The following is a 9,170-nucleotide window of genomic DNA, read 5'->3' on the forward strand; positions in this document are numbered from 1 at the left end:
GGCTGGGCTCTGCAGAGCTGGGGGGGCCAGGGGTGACTGCAGTGGAAGGGGCTGTGAGCTGGTGAGGGGGTCCCTGGTGTGGCAGCCTGTCCCAGGGGCTGCCCCAGCCACATTGGTGTGTGCCCCCAATGTCTGGGGTTTTTCCTCACCCCAGGAGTGCCAGAAGAGAGGAGGGAACACAGTAGGGTACTGATTCCTCACCAGGGGGTTTAGGGGCCCCTGGGCTGGCATAGGCTGGCATGGGGTGGGACAAGGTGGGATGAGATGGGATGGGAGGGAATGGGTTGGCATGGCATGGCATGGCATGGCATGGCATGGGGGCTGCTGGGGGGGCGCAGAGCTGGGGCCGAGGGGCCATGGGGCTCGGGCAGAGGCAGGGGGCAGCAACTAGGGGGGCAGCAGCCAGAGGAGCAGCACAGGCCAGGCAGGAGGGACCTGTCGGGGATGCTGCAGGGCTGTGGCTGTGCCACAGAGTGAAACTTTTGCTCATGCCTGCGGGCAGGGCATCGCCCAGCCGGCTAGCCGCTGCTAAGTCCGGGTGTGCACAAGCATCCAGCTGAAATAAAAAGCCCTGGGTTGGGATGGTCCTGGAGGTGCTGCTGGTTTCTGTGCTTGTGAGAGCAGAAGTTTCAGGCTGAGCTGTTACTTGACTAGAAGGAAATGTTTTGGGTCAGATTCAGCATCTCCAGGAGATTTTAACATTCACATATGTAGAAGCAAAGTAAGCTTTCAAGTGAAAAATCAATTTCAAATGCACAAATCTGACTTTTAAATTTAAGAAATGCTGGACTGAAGTGTTTTAAGCATTTTGAGTCACTGATCCCAGACGCTTCATTAGTTCAAGAGCGAGACAGGGTTTTCTGCAGTCCCAGATGAGAAAAGCGACTTAAATTATTCCTGCGACACAATGAGCAATAAAGTACAATGTAATGTGATATGACGTGGCAATGCTCGTGCTGCACTGCCCAGGGAGCTGCGCCTGCAGCCATGCTCTTCCCCGCTGCTGCCAGCCCACACTGTGCCAGCACAATGAGCCACCAGTGGCCGGAGACCCAAGGCCAGGTGAAGGACAGCCTGGGGACTGCAGGTTACCTGCGGCATCACTCCCACCCCAGCTGCTGCTGCAGCCCACCCTAGTGGGTCCTGAAAAGGCCAGACCCTAAGCCCAGCTCAGACTAAACCTGAGGGTTTGCTTTTCACCACCCCTGGCAGTGTCCAAGGCCAGGTTGGACAGGGCTTGGAGCAACCTGGTCTGGTGGAAAGTGTCCCTGCCTGTGGCAGGGGCTGGAACTGGATGGGCTTTAAGGTCCCTTCCAACCCAAACCCTTCCATGATTCTAATGATTTTCCTGAATGCAGCGCCTCTGTGCCCCCCTCTCCTTGAAGGACCAAAGACCCCAGACCTGAAGCTGTGACAGCCCCATCCTGATTCTAGGTGATGCTCCATCCTGACCAACAACACGTGTGGCACAGGCAGAGACCGGCTTGGTGGCACTGTCCTGCAGGCAGCCGGCTGCTCTGAGGGCATCCTGGCCCAGCCATGCTCCCAGGGATACGCTGGTTCCTGCCAGCCCCAGGCTGCCCAGCCTTGGGAGCTTTCTGCCCTGATGTCTGGGGTCAGCTGTGGCTTCGCTGTGTACCCATGGGCAGGACCTGGCTCCTCCAAGCTCAGGGAGGCTGGATGGGACCCGGGGGGTGCTGGCTGTGTGCATAGGAAATGCATCCACACTTCCACCCTTCCCCAGCTCTGGCATGACGGGGTCCCCCCAACTAGCCCAGAGACCCCCCATGCTGCGGGGTCTGTGCATGCATGTGCACACAGGGCTGGGGACAGGGAGAGGAACCCCCCCACCCCCCAGCACCCCTTTGTGGCAGCTGAGGGCAGGTTGTGGAGCTCCTCTGCGGAGGCAGAGCTGCCTTTCAAGACCCCGGGAATGCTCCTGGGGGCTGTCAGCTCCCCAGGGAGGACAGCAGACTGTGCCAACGCTGCTGCAGCCTCCCATGGTGGGCAGCCAAGGTCCGGTTCCACTCTCACCTCACCTCCCTCTTCCCAACCACCCAGGCATCCCCCAGGCCCTGAGGGATGCTCGAGCCTGATGAGATGAGGTGAGGTGAGAACAGGTGGATGTTTGAGCATCCCCCAGGACAGTGCAAAGCCATGGAGGTGCCCAGCCACCCTCATCTCACCCCAGCCAGGATCTTGGGGTTGCTTTTACCTTCGTGGGCACGGGGCCAGGCTGGCTCCATGTTTTTTGCTAGCAGCTCCGCAAAAGACACCGAGACCAGCACTGGGCAGAGCCAGCCATGAGGACAAAGGATCAAACTCTCGGTCCCCAGCTCCTCCAGCCACAGTCAGCCATTCCCACAGGCTGGGGCTGCTTTCTCACACCCCAGGGATGCCTGGCACCCCTGGCATGAACAAAATGACCCCCTCGCTCCCATCTGCAGTGATGCTGGGATGGGCTGAAGGCATTTTCCTGGTGGCAGAGCCGGGGGTGTTTGCTGCTGTGAACTGAAGCCTCGTCTGCCCCTGGCACAGCAGGGGGGACTGCTGTGCTAATGCGCCTGCAGCCCCCGTGTCCCAGGCTAAAAGCTTTCTGTGGACGAGGAGCCCTGCTCACTGTCAGCGCCGGAGTCGCTGCACTCCTGAAGGGCTGTAACGCGGCGGGGGACAGACAGTGCTGGGACACAGGGCTGGGGAGGGGGCAGCGAGCAGGCAGCAGCTGGGAAGGGTGAGAAATGATGGAGGGAGCATCTGCTCTGCTGCTGCCCTCCTCTTCTGGAGCAGGGAGCAATCCCTGATGGATGGAGCCACAGCTCTCCCTCCTTACAAGCCCCTGCACACCTCATCCTACATTACACCCCTGTTTAAGAAGAAAAACACATTTGGCTCTTTGTCTTAGCGTTAGCCATCACTTTTCAGGAGCCATCCCACAACAAGCCAGCCCTCCCACTGCACGCCAGGGAGCAAACTGGACTCACCTTCCCCAGGGCTGTGGCAGCGTCCCTCCCTCCCGTCCCCTCACTGCCCACCTGGACCCCCAAGAGCCACTTGAGCTTTGCGGGGTGAGCCCCTTGGCACCAGAGATCCTACTGCTGGTGGTGCTGGCGGCTGAGGGATGGAGTGGTGCCTGCCCAGAGAGCGTCGTGGGGTGAGAAATGGCTTTCCCATTCATGAGAGGCTTTATGAAGAACAGCAGCAGCAGCTTTGGATGGAAATACTCTTATTTGGGGTTTCTCTTCAGTTTTCTGGCAGGGAAAGAACAGTTTCTGCCAAAACTGCTAGCAGTAAAACATCGGCTTGAAAATCCGAAAGTGTGAAGGGGGAGCTAAGAGAAAGCAGCTTCACGGGAAATTTTTAAGGCATCCTCCCACGACATGGTTTTCCCATGAAGTGTGCCCTCACCCTGATAACACCCATCCCCAGAGAAGCCAGGGCCGACCCAGGACACCCCAGGGTGACACTGCCTGGGGGACAGGGAAGCCTCATCCAGGCACCTTCCCTCCCCCCAAAGCCCCCTCCAACCCCAGCACCTGAAGCAGAACCGGTGGGGCCAGGCTCGGCTGCTGTGGGGGTATGAGACACTTCCAACCCACTCCCAGCCATCCCTCCCACTGCGCACGGGGTGGGATGCTGAGCCCAAAGCAAAGGACGTGTTTAAAAGTGCTCAGGGACGGCTGCTGTCAAGACAATGTCCCCGACACGGCTCTTGCCTGCATCGCATTACTAACGGCGGCCGAGATTGCAGGGAAGAGGCTAAAGATCCTTCCTACGCTGCTCAGCTCCCTGGCTGCAGTCACTTTGCTACATCGTTTTGCATTTTGCTCATCCTTTTTGCATCGCTCACGGTTATCAGGATCTGAAACATCAGTCTTGGAGCTGTAGCTGGAGGCTCACAGGAGCCCCCTCCTTCACACCACGCTACCGTCTCTACTAAGCAGGGAAGGATCATGGGGTCCCTGGGACATGGGAGGCTGGAAAGATCCATTTTCCTTTCAAATCCTCCATTTCCCTTCCTGGGGAATGGCTGGGGCCAGCCAGTGGCTGAGGATGCTGGTGGGAAGCAGCTCTGCAGGGGCTTCTCCCCCCTGCCTGGGTCCCAGGCATCTGGGTGTAAGATCCTGGGGGAATTCAGAGCAGCCCAAATCCCTCTGGCCTCACCCAGCAGCGCTGCCAAAAGGGAGCCCTGAGTGCGCGCTGCCCTCAGGCTGCCCCGGCTGTACCCATGCAGAGGGTGGGAGAGGCAGGTGACCACCCACAGCAGCACCCATGGGTGCTCCAGGGAGAGGCCAGGGCTGGGTGGATCAGCGGTGGTGGGGTGATGCTGTGGCAGGGTCATGCTGCAGCAGGGCTCTGTGCAGGTCTTGGATACAAGAAGGGAGAAATGGTTCCTCTAAGCACACAACTGTGTGATGGGATTTTTCTGGGTTTAAGCCCCCAGAGCCCCAAGGGGTGGCAAAAATCCCAGGGAAACGGCAGCCCCCCTTTCTGGCAGCCATCCTGGCTCCTTCATCCCCATGTGTCTGAGGCCATTGGCCATGGAGGAAGGACGATCTCAGGTGGGGGTCCCTGGGGATCCAGCACAGAGGCCAGCGGATGGGCAGCATAAACACCACCCATGATGGCTTTACCAGCAAATTAAGGCCACCTTGATGGGCACTGTCACTAGAAAGTGATGGAGGCAGAGACAAGGGTGCATCTGGGCACTGGGACGAACATAGCAGTCCTGATCCCCCTGGCTGGGATGATGCAGAGGTCTCCCCATCCCCATGCCCCCTGTTTGGGCCCTCTTGCCAGGTTTATTTTCCTTTCCTGGAGAACTCCAGCTGACCCAGTTCAGGAAATATTCGCTGAGTGGTGGCGGGAGCCTTGGCGCCCACAGCAACACTCACGTCCTCCCCTCGTTAGCGGCTAATGCACCATCCTGGCTGGCTAATGCTTTCCAGATGCCCAGCCGGCGAGGGTTCAGGGTCGGGACAGGCAGCGTGCGGGTGTAACGCACCACCACATGTAAAACGGCAGCCCCACATCAGCTGGCCCCAGCACTGTCCCCCTGTGCATCCTCATCCTCCTCCATGGCAGTAGAGACCCCTGGGCTGGGACAAGGGGCCCCACTGAGCATTTGTCCTCTGCTGTGCCAGCGGCTGGAGCCGGGCAGGGGAAGGGGAGAGGCTGGGAAGGAAGATGGCGTGGCCTCAGGCCCGGGGAGATGAAAGGTCCAGTGAGACCGGCGAAGGTGCTGTGCGCTGCTGCAGTTTCCTGGGGAAGTCAGGGGCTGGGGCGTGTGCACACATGTGTGCGGATGTGCATGCATGTGCATGAGCAGGGCATGTTTGGCAGGAAAGGGTGGTTGCACAGGTCTGCACATGGCTGTGGTTCACTCTGTGTGTGTGCAAATGTGTGTGCAAGAGCATGTGTGCGTGTGCAAGAGCGTGTATGTGTGTGTGTGCATGAAAGAGCATGTGTGTGTGTGCAAGAGCACATATGTGTGTGTGGGGCTGCCCCTCTCCCAGCATCAGCCCTGTGCTGGGGGCCCAGGTGGATCATGGCTGGGGGATTCATGGCTGGGGGAAGTCACAGCCAGGGAGTGATGGCCAGACCAGGTGGGTCACGGCTGGAGGGTCGCAGACGAACCAGATGGATCATGGCTTTGGGGTCATGGCTGGACCAGGTGGATCACAGCCAGGAGGGGTCATGGCCAGGGGGGTACCAGCTGGATGAGGCTGGCTGCTCACCTAGCAAAATGCTGAACCCACAGGCCAGCTTGTCCCCATGAGCACCCCAAGCTCCGCTCAGCACCCATACAGCCCGCAGGGTGTGTGTGCACTTGGGGGGCAGCACAGGCAGCTTTGCGGGGCTCAGCACCCTTTGCCCAGAACAGCCCCCCCCAACACCTGCAGCATGGGAACTGTGGGGAAACTGAGGCACGGGCGGTTTGCAGACAGCCTGGCCCAAGCCACGTGCGAAACAACTGCAGCTGGCCCCCGCGCTCTGGTGCTTTCCATTGCCCCGTGGCTTCCATGGGAAGCCTGAGAGGGGACTGCCAACCCAAAAAGCCACCCCAGCGCAGCACTGGGCCACCTCGGCACAGCAGTTGAGCATGGTGGGATGGGGCACAGGGGGACACTGGCCAGGGCAGGTGCTCAGGGGGACCCAGCAGATGCCAAGGGGGTGGCAGCTCTTCAAGGAGCAGCGGGGACGGGTGGGATGGCCGACAATGGGAACATTCATAAACTGGCCGGTCCCCCCCCCCCGCCTGCCTGCTGGCTGCTGTGCCCTTGGCCTTGGCCAGAGCCCTTCCCGCCAGCTGCAGGGGCTATGCTATGAGAAGGAAGCGAGCTGGCCCTTCCCAGGCTGGGCGTGCTCCCTCCCTGCTCCTGGTGTGCCGGCGCAGTGAGAGAGGGGGGCTGCAGGCACCAGCACCCCCTTGCCCATGAGAACCCCTTGGCATCAAGGTTGTGAAGACCTTGGTCTGGTTGTGGCACCTTCCTTCGGACTCGTTTGCGCCGGCCATGCCACCTGCCTTTCCATCCCTCATAGTCACACCTGGTGATGGCAGGTGATGATGATGATGATGATAGTGATGAAGATTGCCCGTCCTGGCACAGGAAGGACCATCTCCCTGCTTTGCTCTCCCCAGGAGATGCTGCCTGCCTTTGGAGGAACAAACTGGGCAGAAAGGGACAGGCTGCCCATGCCTGGCCAGTGGCTGCGGGGGAGACAGCACCGATGCTGGCCCCGGGAGCAGCACGGGGTGCCAGCATGGGAGACACCAGCCCGGCCTGGCCCCGGGTTTGTTTTGCCCCCTGGCAGAACCCAGGCTTGGTGTGCCGGCCAGGCTCCGGTGCTCACTTCCCAGCTCCGGTTCTTTGCTCTCCTCCCGGGTTTCCTGCCTCACCGAGGCATTTCCATGGGCCTTGCCTCAATTACCGGAAAGCGCTACCTCATCCCTTGACGAGGTGCCAGGGAAGAAAACACAGGCGTAGCCCCCTCCACCCCTCTCTTCCCCTCCTCCTCCCCTCCCTCCAGAAGTTTCCCCTGCTCTGGGGCAGCTATGCAGGGGATGGCTCTGGGGGGACACCGAGACCTCCCCGCTCCTGCCACCCAGCCTGTCACCTTGACTCCAGTGCAGCCCCAGTGCAGCGCCAGTACAGCCATGGTGCAGCCCCAGTACAGTCCTGGTGCAGCCTCAGTACATCCCTGGTGGAGCCCCAGTACAGCCCCAGTGCAGCCCCCGTGCAGCCCCAGTATGACTGGGCACCTGTGCTGCCCTGCATGCCCTGGAAAGTGGCTTTTTCTGTCCAGCTGGCACAGGAAGCAGGATGCAGCATGTGCATGCATGTACATGCACATGCATGTGCGTGTGCATGCATTACATGCCCATGCACATATGTGTGCATGCACAACCTGCTCAGGAGCCCATGGCCACTAGTCCCAATGCTGCCCTTTGCCAGGCTCCTGCCCCATCTGCCTGCAGGAGCAGTCACCCGCCTCCTAGCCCAGCACGCACCCAGGCACTGTCTTGGCTCTTCCCAGTTCACAAACTGGGATTGGTGACTCAGGCACTGCTACAGCAAGAGGAGGAGGGCAGCAAAATGGGCAGATAAATGTGCATGTGCGGGCAGGAGGGATGCACAGGTTTGGCAGTCGGGAGATGGATAGATGTGTGTGCCGGGGTGGATGGACAGGCGACCAGTGTGGCATGGGCACCCCAGTCCTCTTCCAGGTCTATAGGAGCCCGCTGACACCCTCCCAGGGGATGGCGGTGGGAGGCAAGCGTGGAGCATGGCCCTCAGGCTGCGCTCACCCCGCAGTGCCCATCACAGGGGTGTCTGGGCTGCCCAGCCCAGGGAGAAGAGCAAAGGCAGCTTTGCCTCCACTGCAGGGACCCAAGCCCTAGGAGGGACCTGAGCTCTGCGCAGAGAGCCAAGTTCCTCGCTGCTGCTTCAGCATTCACACTCCTGCCCTCTTCGGTGCTTGGGCAGCCCCACAGCAGGGCCGGTGCTGGCACAGGATGGTGCTGCCGCAGTGGTGCCCCCGCCAACCATCTGGCATATCCTGCTCCAGGCCACCATGTCCCCAGCCGATGCCCACTCCCAGCTGCCAGACTTTCCATGCCCATCCTTCCATCACATCCAGCTCTGCCCAAGGCCCTGCCCCCCCACCTGGGACCCCCGCAGCTTCATGCCCCCGGGGGCTGTCCCAGCAGCAGTACTAAGGCTTCCCTGGTGCCACTCCAGCAGCACTGAGCCTCCGATTCCCACCACAGGGTAGGACCTGCCAGATAATCCCTTGGGGATCCAATTTACACGTACTGTGTTAATTTTATAGACCTTGATTTGATACACCTTTGCAAGTTTTAAATAAGACCACCCCTCCAGGGTGACCACCCACCCCCCCCCAGGTCAGGGGCTTCTTGAGCTTGATGCATGATCCCAGTGATCTGAATAATCTTCATGATCTCAACAATCCCAGTGATCCCAAGGATCTCAATGATCTCCATGGTCCCAATGACCCAAATGATCCCAATGATGTCAATGATCCCAACGACCTCAGTGATCTCAATGATCTGCCTGCACTTCTGAATCCTCCACGGATGGTTTCTCCTTGGCACAGAGACCTTTGGAAGCCACAGGACAGAGCCCTCGCCTGCCCTCTGCTCTCGGGACACCCTGGCACTGCTTCCCTGGCACAGCCCAAGTCAGGAGCCCCGTCTGGAGAGCCACAGGGCTCAGGGGGCTGCGGGGCTGGGAGAAACGGGGCTCTGAAGTCAGGAGGTGGCTGGATGTCTGGGTAGATGGACAAATGGGCAGGACGGACAGATGGGCAGAGAGTGGTGAGCAAAGATGGGGGTGGAGAGCCATGAGGCTATGCCTGATGTGTCAGCCAGGATGAAGAGAGTGACCAAAACTGGGAGCAAAATGTGCCTTTGGACAGAAAAAAGACAAATGAGTGGGGTAATAGAGCCGGCAGAGGTGGAGGATTGTTGGTGTCTCTCCCCTCTCCCCCCAGCATCCCTGTCCCTGGCTGTTTTGGGAGCCCTGTCCCCTGCGGGTGTCCATCCCCTCTTGGCAGCCCATGGTCTGCTGGCTCGGGGAGGCTGCGGTGAGTTTAGTTTTCATTCCCGGCTGTGCTGGCCCTGCCTCCTCCTCCTCCCGCTCCCACATCTG

The sequence above is a fragment of the Falco rusticolus genome, chromosome 1, assembly GCF_015220075.1.
Source record: "Falco rusticolus isolate bFalRus1 chromosome 1, bFalRus1.pri, whole genome shotgun sequence".
Lineage (NCBI taxonomy): Eukaryota > Metazoa > Chordata > Aves > Falconiformes > Falconidae > Falco > Falco rusticolus.